This window comes from Anabrus simplex, chromosome 2 (genome assembly GCF_040414725.1).
Source record: "Anabrus simplex isolate iqAnaSimp1 chromosome 2, ASM4041472v1, whole genome shotgun sequence".
NCBI lineage: Eukaryota > Metazoa > Arthropoda > Insecta > Orthoptera > Tettigoniidae > Anabrus > Anabrus simplex.
Genome location: NC_090266.1, coordinates 561,769,949 through 561,782,062, shown reverse-complemented (window position 1 = coordinate 561,782,062; position 12,114 = coordinate 561,769,949).

Here is a 12,114-nt window from a genome sequence, read left to right as displayed (position 1 = left end):
ATAAACTATTGTTTGAACACGTGACAGTGAAGACGAGGAACTAATGTGCATTCAAGTGAACCAGTGTGACTTCACAACAGAAAAACATTACTCGCTACATGAACTGGTACGGTGCGTGTGCAATTTATTTCATTTCAGTAAAAATGCTCAAAATAGTGTAATGTAATGGAGGATTTATTCGTCAGTGGCTGTCAGTTTGAAAAGGCGTAACGGCGTAATCGCGCTCAGTTCGGCTTACATCAGAAAGCTTTGGTGCGAGTATGGACAATAACTTCCGAGCAAACAGTTTCAGGAATTCAAGTAGAAACGTGCTGCTCTCAAATTTTAAGTTGTTTCATAGCAAATGCCATACAATTCATGGAAAAGACTTATGCTTCACACGGTCATATATTAAATACGCACAAGTGTTGTCTCAATCTTGTAAGCGGTATTATTGAATGTTCGTTTCTTCATTTCACAGCAGAAGCTCAGTGGTTCAATTCCACCCATAATCGGCGGTTCACGGTTGGAATCCACTCGCAGCAATGCATTTTCTTCCCTGTTCCTGATGATGCTCCAAGCAGCAGTCCAAATTTGACACCCAGGTGTCCAGAGTCCACTCCCAGAGAAGGAACTTTACGTAAGTCAAGTTAACAAAGGCATTCCTATCTGTATTCCTTCCATTTTTGACTTTCCTTTGTAGTGCATGTTAGCAAGCCTCACCACATCAACGGAAGAGGAGAGAAATGCGTTAGTTAATGGAAGACGTGTTCCCAAGGCACCGGTTACCAGTCTTTGTAATCAAATTAATGAATTTAACACCATCGATGTATTAAAGGTAAAGAACGAACATTTGTTAGCACTATTATCAGAGTGTAATGAAGTTAAGTGCCAGTCAGAAAGATAGGATGAATCTCAAAAACTGGTCAGAGCTGATTTTGAGGATAAGCATGATGCAACTGGGGCTAAACTACAACAGAAAATCAGTGCACGGGCTACCAATTCCTCTCCTAAAATAGTGAATGCAAGGAGCCTACAGGCAATAATACAGGTGTATACAGTTTACAGAAGATTCGGTTTCCTGAATTCTCATGCGACATTACTCAAATGGATGCATTTTTATGACATGTTTGATTCACTCATTTTGAAGAATCAGTCGATAGGTGATATTGAGAAATGTAATTATTTAGTGTCATCATTGCGCGGCACTGCTATCAGCTTATTAAAAACGTGCCTATCATCACAAACAATTTTATTGTAGATTGAGAAACAGTTTGCAAAAGATTAAGGAATCCTAAAATAATAATAAATGCCCACAATAAGTTACTGTTAACTCTTGACACTGTCCACAATCAATTCGTCTCTAGCTCACTTATAATTCTGAATCAAGTGCAGTCCAATTTAAAGGTTATCGGTTCTTTGAAGTTAGATGTACCTCTCCATGAGATTATAATTAATCAACTGCTACTATACAAGCTTCCTGATGCTACCAGAAATCAGTGGCAGATGAGTAACACATCCAAGGACTTGGATACTTCAGGTAAATTGTTTGAATATCTTGAAAGGCGAGCTCAAACACTTGAACGGATTGACTTTTCTCCTCAGAAGTTTCAGCTAGATGAAAACGGTACTAGGACTTCTCCAGGTACGCCAAATATACTTTCAATCATGATAAACAAGTTCCTCGCAGCAGTTCCTACATTGCAGTTAGTGGTCACTCTAAGGCAGCCCTGTCCAACGCGGCGCCCGAGGTGCCCATTTATGGCGCCCTTCGCAATTAATTTCCAAATTAAATTTTACTTAATATTTGAAAACAATACTTTTGCATTTCAATAAATATTCTTACTTTTACTCTTAAAAATACCGTCCTCAAAGTCAGGAAATCTGTTATATCCGTACCTCCAAATACACAAAGAGCTTTGAGTAAGCCATAAATGTGATCTAGGCCTAACTGACTCGTGTCCGCAATTAGTGAAGAGGTAGAAAAAAGGTTCAGAAAGAGAGCTATTCGACATGTAAGTAGTTGCGACAAAGGGAAATCCTCCACAAACCTCTCACTATGGGAGGGGGAGGGGGGCTAGCGTCAGGTATAAGGCCCTCTCTACTCACGGAGCCAAATATAGCCGCATATTTATTCTGCCAAACAGAACCTCTTCCTTATGATTCACTTGATTGCAATGCCATAAACTACCTACCATGACAAAGTTTCACCAGGACGACAATGGGACACCCAATTTGCCCACAAAGTAACATTAATCCCAACAAAGCTGTGCCGTAAACAATGAACAAACGATTTTTTTTTTATTATTAGTTGTTTTACGTCGCACCGACACAGATAGGTCTTATGGCGACGATGGGGCAGGGAAGGGCTAGGAGTGGGAAGGAAGCGGCCGTGGCCTTAATTAAGGTACAGCCCCAGCATTTGCCTGGTGTGAAAATGGGAAACCACGGAAAACCATTCTCAGGGCTGCCGACAGTGGGGTTCGAACCTACTATCTCCCGAATACTGGACACTGGCCGCACTTAAGCGACTGCAGCTATCGAGCTCGGTATAACAAACGATTTATGAAAGTCTTGCAATTGGAGTGTTCCCAGTTGCTAGCTTTCAGGCGAACATTCAGTATTACTTGTGAGCTTATGCAGAGCTTATGGAATACGTTTTGAGTGCCTTGTGTTGTGATAAGTTGTACATTCAACATGTTTCGTGTGCTTTTTTTTTTCATTAATATTTAAACTTTAAATTATTCAGTTTATAATCAGTTATATTTCATTAAACACAACTCTTCTTAAGATGGCTAAAAGGCAAAGAAATTATAACTTTAACAGTGAATGGGAGGACCAGTATTGCTTTATTGAAAACAAGGGAAAGTCTGTGTGTTTATTGTGTAATGCTAGCGTGTCTGTTCCTAAAAGAAGTAATGTACAGCGACTTTTTTGACTAATCACAAAAAAAATTTGACAGTGAATTTCCTGTTAATTCTGAACTAAGAAAACACAAAGTGAAAGACCTAAAATCTAAATTAGCATTGCAACAATGTGCGTTTAAGAAGCCAGTTCAGCAAACGCGTAACGAAACAATAGCTTCTTACAAAGTTTGTTACGTCCTAGCTAAAAGGAAAAAAATCTTTCAGTGATGGGGAAGTAGTGAAAGAAGCTATGCTAAATGCCGCTGAATCTCTGTTTGAATCTCACAAAGATAAATCTGAATTGATATCTTCAATCAAAGGACTTCAGTTGTCTCACCAAACTGTTGCTGGGCGGGTTGAACAGATTTCTAATAATATGGAATCTCAGTTACATCAGAATTTGAAATCGTGTGAACATTTTTCACTCCAGTTTGATGAAAGTGCTGATATGTCTGACACTGCTGAGTTGTGTGTATTTGCTAGAATGGTTTTTTAATGATTTTACAGTAAAGGAAGAATTTGTCAAGCTATTGCCACTTCATGGACGTACTAGGAGAGAAGACATATTTAATGCTTTCATTAAATTCACCAAAGAGAGTAACTTACCACTGTTAAACCTTGTCGCTATGACAACAGATGGGGCACCGTCTATGACTGGTAGAAATAATGGATTTATTTCTCTTTGCGCTAAGGATGAATCATTTCCAAAATTTCTTTCTTATCATTGTATTATCCACCAAGAAGCTTTATGCGCAAAGGTTTTAAAGTTCGATCATGTCATGAAAATTGTAACGCATGTCGTGAATTATATAAGATCGTCATCTACTCGTCATCGATTGTTCAGAAATATTTTAAGTATGTCAGATTCGGAATATGGTGACGTCATCCTTCATGCAGACGTAAGGTGGCTTAGTAGGGGAAAGACCCTCGAACGGTTTTGCTGCCTGTTGGATGAGATACGAGACTTTATGAAATCATCTCCTGGGAAATATTATCACGAACTTGATGATATATCTTGGCTAATCGAATTAGCATTCTTGGCAGACATCACCTCAAAATTAAATGAGTTAAATCTCGAATTGCAAGGAAAAGATCATAATATTTCGGGTATGATAAGTATTGTCAATGCATTTGAAAAGAAACTTAAGGTATGGATTGTCCATTTAAATAGAAATTCCCTTTCACATTTTCCAAATTTGAAATCTGTGGCAGATACAGTAAATGGCGGCAAGCGTGATTTTTCATCTCTTGCTAAAACCAAGGATAATGTCGAGATAGAGGAGGAGACTAAGGCCAAAGAAGTAATAAAATTTACATATGATAACAATGACATTTACAATAAGATACAAAAGTTGAAAACTAGAAAAGCGGCTGGAATTGATCAGATTTCTGGGGATATACTAAAGACAATGGGTTGGGATATAGTACCATATCTGAAGTACTTATTTGATTATTGTTTGGTCGGAGGAGCTATACCAGATGAATGGAGAGTTGCTATAGTAGCCCATGTGTATAAAGGAAAGGGTGATAGACATAAAGCTGAAAATTACAGGCCAGTAAGTTTGACATGCATTGTATGTAAGCTTTGGGAAGGCATTCTTTCTGATTATATTAGACATGTTTGTGAAATTAATAACTGGTTCGATAGAAGGCAATTCGGTTTTAGGAAAGATTATTCCACTGAAGCTCAACTTGTAGGATTCCAGCAAGATATAGCAGATATCTTGGATTCTGGAGGTCAAATGGACTGTATCGCGATTGACCTGTCTAAAGCATTTGATAGGGTGGATCATGGGAGACTACTGGCAAAAATGAGTGCAATTGGACTAGACAAAAGAGTGACTGAATGGGTTGCTATATTTCTAGAAAATAGATCTCAGAGAGTTAGAGTAGGTGAAGTTTTGTCTGGCCCTGTAATAGTTGAGAAGGGAGTTCCTCAGGGCAGTGTTATCGGACCTTTATGTTTTCTTATATATATAAATGATATGAGTAAAGGAGTGGAATCGGAGGTAAGGCTTTTTGCGGATGATGTTATTCTCTATAGAGTGATAAATAAGTTACAAGATTGTGAGCAACTGCAACGTGATCTCGAAAATGTTGTGAGATGGACAGCAGGCAATGTTATGTTGATAAACGGGGTTAAAAGTCAGGTTGTGAGTTTCACAAATAGGAAAAGTCCTCTCAGTTTTAATTACTGCGTTGATGGGGTGAAAGTTCCTTTTGGGGATCATTGTAAGTATCTAGGTGTTAATATAAGGAAAGATCTTCATTGGGGTAATCACATAAATGGGATTGTAAATAAAGGGTACCGATCTCTGCACATGGTTATGAGGGTGTTTAGGGGTTGTAGTAAGGATGTAAAGGAGAGGGCATATAAGTCTCTGGTAAGACCCCAACTAGAGTATGGTTCCAGTGTATTGGACCCTCACCAGGATTACCTGATTCAAGAACTGGAAAAAATCCAAAGAAAAGCAGCTCGATTTGTTCTGGGTGATTTCCGACAAAAGAGTAGCGTTACAAAAATGTTGCAATGTTTGGGTTGGGAAGAATTGAGAGAAAGAAGAAGAGCTGCTCGACTAAGTGGTATGTTCCGAGCTGTCAGCGGAGAGATGGCGTGGAATGACATTAGAAGACGAATAACTTTGAAAGGCGTTTATAAAAGTAGGAAAGATCACAATATGAAGATAAAGTTGGAATTCAAGAGGACAAACTGGGGCAAATATTCATTTATAGGAAGGGGAGTTAGGGATTGGAATAACTTACCAAGGGAGATATTCAATAAATTTCCAATTTCTTTGAAATAATTTCGGAAAAGGCTAGGAAAGCAACAGATAGGGAATATGCCACCTGGGCGACTGCCCTAAATGCAGATCAGTATTGATTGAACTGATTGATTGATCTTGAAACTCTTGGGTCCGAATTTGGTAGCAGATTTAGCCAGTTTTTAATGCTTGAACCAGTGATCATGTTTGTCAATAATCCCTTCGCTTCTGTTGACGTTTGTGAACTTGGAGGGAGGGTGTGTGAAATATTCGAAAATTATAATCCTGAAGAATTAGAAATGGAAATTTTAAGCCTTCAGTCAGACCTTTCTTTGAAATCCTCCTACGCAACATGTGGCAATTTCTGGACTCTGGTGGACGGTGAAAAATATCCCATTGCCCGCAGTGTTGCTCTGAAGATGCAATCTTGTTTTGGTTCAACCTATCTTTGTGAAGTCGCGTTTTCGACTATGAACATAATAAAAAACAAATACCGATCCTGCCTGACAGACTCACACCTGGATGACGCGTTAAGAGCAGTCTGTTCCAGTTACACACCAGACTTTCCTCAACTTACAGCGAGCATGCAGTGCCAGATTTCACATTAATTATGTGAGAAAATATATTTTCATATAATTTTTAATTCTAGATTATTATTATTATTATTATTATTATTATTATTATTATTATTATTATTATGATTATTATTGTATAGTCATTGTAGTACCGATAACAGTAGTCGAATTAGTGGAATCTTACCTGGCACCCGTATACTCTTAGTTATCATGTGAATGTGCTCGCGTTGAAACGAACGTTGGACAGCCTTGCTCTAAGGCATGCAAGGAGCGGCATCCTATCTACAGATGCCAAACATTTTTAGGTTATGATGCTTATCTCATAAACACACTAGTTAAGCAGCATATCCTTTGCTATAATTGTTTGCGTGATTCATACAGTGTTAAGGCGTGTCCTTCAAATTCAAGATCCAAGACTTGCAATTTTCATCGCAATATTTTATTGCATATCGATCCTTAGGGGCAGTGATCAACCCCAGCAAGGGAATTCAAGGAAGGGCTCGAATTCAAATACCACCCAGTTTCACATTGATCACGGTGGAAACAACTCGTCTAGTTACTGGATCATGAAACTCAAGCCATAGATTCAAGTTGCATTTGCTACAGCAATAATTAAGGTGAAGGATAACATTGGTAGGACACACTTAGCTCGTTGTCTGTCGGACAGCGCCAATCAAAGCAACTTCGTTTTCGAAATCTTAGTTCAAGTCTTTAGGGTTGTGAAAACCAAAAGTATGATATCCGTCGAAGGTATTTTCCCAATCCATGTCCGAAGCTAAATATAGTGTAAACATTGAAATACAGTCTTGCGTGAGCAAGAATCATTACTCTATTGATGGTCTTGTGTTATTCAAGATTACTAGTGATATTCCCAGTCAGCACATACCCCATGTCACGTGATATTCAATTAGCTGATCCACACCTTTCCTGCACCAGCCATGATAAACATCCTTCTCGGAGCTGATATGTTCTTCAAAATTGTTCGTGTGATTCCGTGGTTCACGGAGGTGAAAGAAGGTGCGGGCATGAATGGGTGGATATAGAACAGTCAGAAGATTAATTTAAAAATTTAAAATTGGAGCTATATATCTTTATTTCCTTTTTTTCTTTTCAAATTTTAAATTTTACACTTTGCTAAGCAAATAACAATTCAGGTACAGAACTAGCTCGTTAGCTTTGATAACAATGTTGAAGAAATCAGAATAATCAACTAATCACCAATTAACAACCTGAGTTTGAAGCTCCCTAATTACAAATTTTACATGAGCGCTACTGCTCCTTTCACCCAACAGTCAAGGAGACGGATCTCCGAATTTCTTTTACACCAATAGGAAGAGCATCTTTGCTGTACAAATTTACATTTTTCCAGGCCTATCAAAGGCACAACCTACATTTGAAAAAAATAAGCAGTACTCACTGGTTTAACTGCTTGAGGCCCGGTTTCTTCAACGAATGTTAAGTGTTAACTCTACTGTTAAGGGGGCTTAACACATAATTTAACAAAATGGTCGTCTCATCAAGAATTTTTAACACTAACAAATTGTCAATACTTGTGTTAAATTAACCTGGCAGCAGCCCTGTGTTAAACCTCTTAACAACTGCTAAAATTTCAAAATGGAGGCATGCAGAAGGCGTAAGTTTGAAGCTTTACTGCTGTATGAAGACTATTTATAAACTGAAGAAGGCAAAGGACGACCGATACTAAGAAATAACTACTTTCTACAGTTGTCAGAAGATATATTTCTAATTACCAAAGCCATAATGAACAAGATCATCATCATCATCATCATCTGTTTACCCTCCAGGTTCGGTTTTTCCCTCGGACTCAGCGAGGGATACCACCTCTACCGCCTCAAGGGCAGTGTCCTGGAGCTTTAGACTCTTGGTCTGGGGATACAACTGGGGAGAATGACCAGTACCTCGCCCAGGCTGCGTTACCTGCTATGCTGAACAGGGGCCTTGCGGGGGATGGGGAAGATTGGAAGGGATAGACAAGGAAGAGGGAAGGAAGCAGCCGTGGCCTTAAGTTAGGAGAAGTGGGAAACCACGGAAAACCACGGAAAACCACGGAAAACCACTTCCAGGATAGCTGAGGGTGGAATCGAACCCACCTCTACTCAGTTAACCTCCCGAGGCTGAGTGGACCCCGTTCCAGCCCTCGTACCACTTTTCAAATTTCGTAGCAGAGCCGGGAATCGAACCCGGACCTCCGGGGGTGGCAGCGAATCACGCTAACCACTAAATACACCACAAAGGCGGACAACGAACTAGACGATATTGAAAATAGGTTAGATTTTCCAACAGTGAAGACAAATACCATGAGGCAGGATCCGCTTCGGACCACATGGAGGCGATAGAACACTAAAATGTGAACACATTTTACTCAAACTTGTCAGATCTGCAACCTAATAATTTCCGAAAATTTTATGAATCCCGAGATTCTAATGCCACACCTATATACTTGAAGAGTTGTAACCCTGACAAGTCGAGCAGTGGCTGAGTGGAGATCGTACGTGTCTCCGAACCGCGAACACGTGAGTTCGAATCCCGCCATAGACATACTTTTTTCATACAAATTAAATCATTGTTTCAGGGAATGTGAAAGTAAATTGCGAATAAAATGAATTATCAAATTGCAGTGGAATTTTCCAGGAGTAACTGTGAGAACGTTTAGACCTATATTCATTTCAGGTAGAAAATAAATTGTACTGCAATTTCCGTAATATTTTTGTTCCAATTTTTATCTTAACGTTCCCTCAAATATTAATTTAATCGTCTTCTTCTTCTTTATCTGTTTACCCTCCACGATCGGTTTTCCCTCGGACTCAGCGAGGGATACCACCTCTGCCGCCTAAAGGGCAGTGTCCTGGAGCTTCAGACTCTGGGTCGGGGGATACAACTGGGGAGGATGATCAGTACCTCGCCCAGGCGGCCTCACCTGCTATGCTGAACAGGGGCCTTGCTGGGGAATGGGATGATTGGAAGGGATAGATAAGGAAGAGGGAAGGAAGCAGCCGTGGCCTTAAGTTAGGAGAAGTGGGAAACCACGAAAAACCACTTCGAGGATAGCTGAGGGTGGAATCGAACCCACCTCTAATATGTTGACCTCCCGAGGCTGAGTGGAGCCCGTTCCAGCACTCGTACCACTTTTCAAATTTCGTGGCAGAGCCGGGAATCGACCCCGGGCCTCCAGGGGTGGCAGCTAATCACACTAACCACTACACCACACATCGGTTGACCACAGGGTCTGGCCTCTACTTGTTAGATATTATGCTTGAGACACTTTTCATGTAATTGTAGGCGACTATGTTCACGAGTGCAAGAAAAAGTGTGTGGAATCCTGCAAAGAATTCCTGCTGCCACTGCAGCATTAACAAGGCATTACATTATTTTCCCCGCAATAAAATAATGCCCGAAAACCATTCAAAACATATCAATTATCACATTTTCCCGGTGATAAGAATGTTTCCATGTTAGCAGAAAATCTCAATCCAACTTAGCTATTCTACTGATACAATACAGACTTGTACCAAATTCCGCGGACTTGAACTAAACGTAGTTCTTCGTCCAGAATAATTACTGAATATATCACAAGCCGTAAGCTTGTTTCCTTTCACTCTGATCCGACAACATAACAGCAGCTACGTACTGTGTCGAAGCGACAATACACTGCATGAAAAATAACTATGTCTCGAAGCGACACTCACTGTCTCAAAAATAATAAAGTAGATGTGGTTCAGTGTGCTCGCGCTAGATCTTTTGCCCGGGCTCTCCCACTCTTGGTAACAGCTCAATACCAAATCTCAATACAACGAAGTATCTGATTCGTAGTTCGCATTATCATCTCCCTCTCTTCATTCTTCACAAGTAACCAGTAGGCGTGGCGATGATGTAGTCTTCCAGCTTGCTAGCCTCGCGCGCGGGTCGCTGTATACTACCTTTGCTCATGAATTAAATCCGTGAGTCATCCAACTTCCCCGCTTCAAGAATAACTTTTCCGTGTACGCAAATATGAGATGAAATGACACCAACTCTGTCTCAACATTAACCATATTTACAATATATAATGAATTCCTATCGTACCTAATATATTAATTTAAATAATAAATGATATTCTAATATATACAATATGATTCCAAAAGCCTTATTTACAAATGATTGAAGTTGACTTAATATGTCATATGAATAATTGCCGATGGCGGATAATCTTGATAGCGAGTGATATCGCGTTAAAGGATTGTACACTAATTTAACATGGCTGGAGAAGCCTGGACGGTTACGTACGCCCTCCTGTTATTTACAGATGTAACATATATGAAAATAACACACTACACCAATGCGGCTGATATATACAACATTACATCTTACAAACACTTAATAAAAACATACATAATCAAATCTTGTATCTCACTGTAGAGTGTCTGTTTCAATGATACCATATTACATAATTCCTGCCGATTTTCTTCCGAACGTTTGTCAGCAACACTCATAATATTTACAACATATCAACAGGTAAATAACACTATCTTTGCACTTCACCATCAAAGTGTTCTGCAGTTCCAGGTTATTATAATTTATATACCACACACACACACACGTCATCACACGTGGCTTACCTCTCTTAGATTGCAGCAAGCAATTTCTTGTTTTCATTGCAAAAAATATACTTAGAAAATTATTGCGCTGTAGAGTAGAGGTGAGTTCGATTCCCACCTCAGCCATCCTCGAAGTGGTTTTCCACTTCTCCTCCAGGCAAATGCCGGGTCCCATCCAAACTTCCCATCCCTCCACAAGGCCCCTGTTCAGCATAGCAGGTGAGGCCGCCTGGGTGAGGTACTGGTCATTCTCCCCAGTTGTATCCCCCGAACCAAATATGAAGCTCCAGGACGGTTTTGTAGACCAAAGGTATCGACGAAATGTCACTGTAATATTTATCCCAAATGGAACATAATAATTTCTTTTACACCAATAAAGTGAAAAATCCGCAGTAAATTAAGAAATATCGTCATTACTAGAGAAATATGTATACGTACTTACGGGCCGTAGACAGGACTCCTTTATGTTCTATTCCGCTGCTCGTGCCGTCTCTTGTGTTTTTCTTGAGGTCCAGGTCTTGCACCGACGAATGGCGAGTGCTATGTCTGTGAATTGTCATCATCATCTTTGTCCATATGACTAGCGCGAGCATTTCAAACAGCAAAATAGCATGATCCCTGGACCAATAAATATATTACTTGTTTGTTGAAAGGAAAATAGCATGATCCCTGGACCAATAAATATATTACTTGTTTGTTGAAAGGAAAATAGCATGATCCCTGGACCAATAAATATATTACTTGTTTGTTGAAAGGAAAATAGCATGATGCCTGGACCAATAAATATATCATTTAATGAATGAGTTAGGGCACAAAACGAATGAGCAACGTGAAGAAAACGGCACCTAATTAATTCAAACAACTTCAGTGAGCAAAGCCATCATGCACGAAAGTGTTACACAAACAAAACACATACGGAAGCGCTACGACGTAGCAGAAATAATAGTTGTAAGGTAGTAAAGTATGTATCCATATTATTCCCTGCAAGTAAAATATTTCGTACTATTTCTTAATTCACCGCAGATTTTACACTTTTTGTTGAGTAAAATGGATTATTATTTTCCATTTTGAACAAATATTACAGTGACATTTCGTCGATACCTTTAGTGTACACAACCCTCCAGGACACTGACCTTGAGGCGATAGAAGTGGGATCCCTCACTGAGTCCGAGGGAAAAACCGACCCTGGAGAGTAAACAGATTAAGAAGAAGGAGAATGACCACAAGTAGTGGTGATACAACGCTGGCAAGTGCAAGCTCGTGATAGCCGAACGTGCTCGAAGTTAGAGGAGGAAAG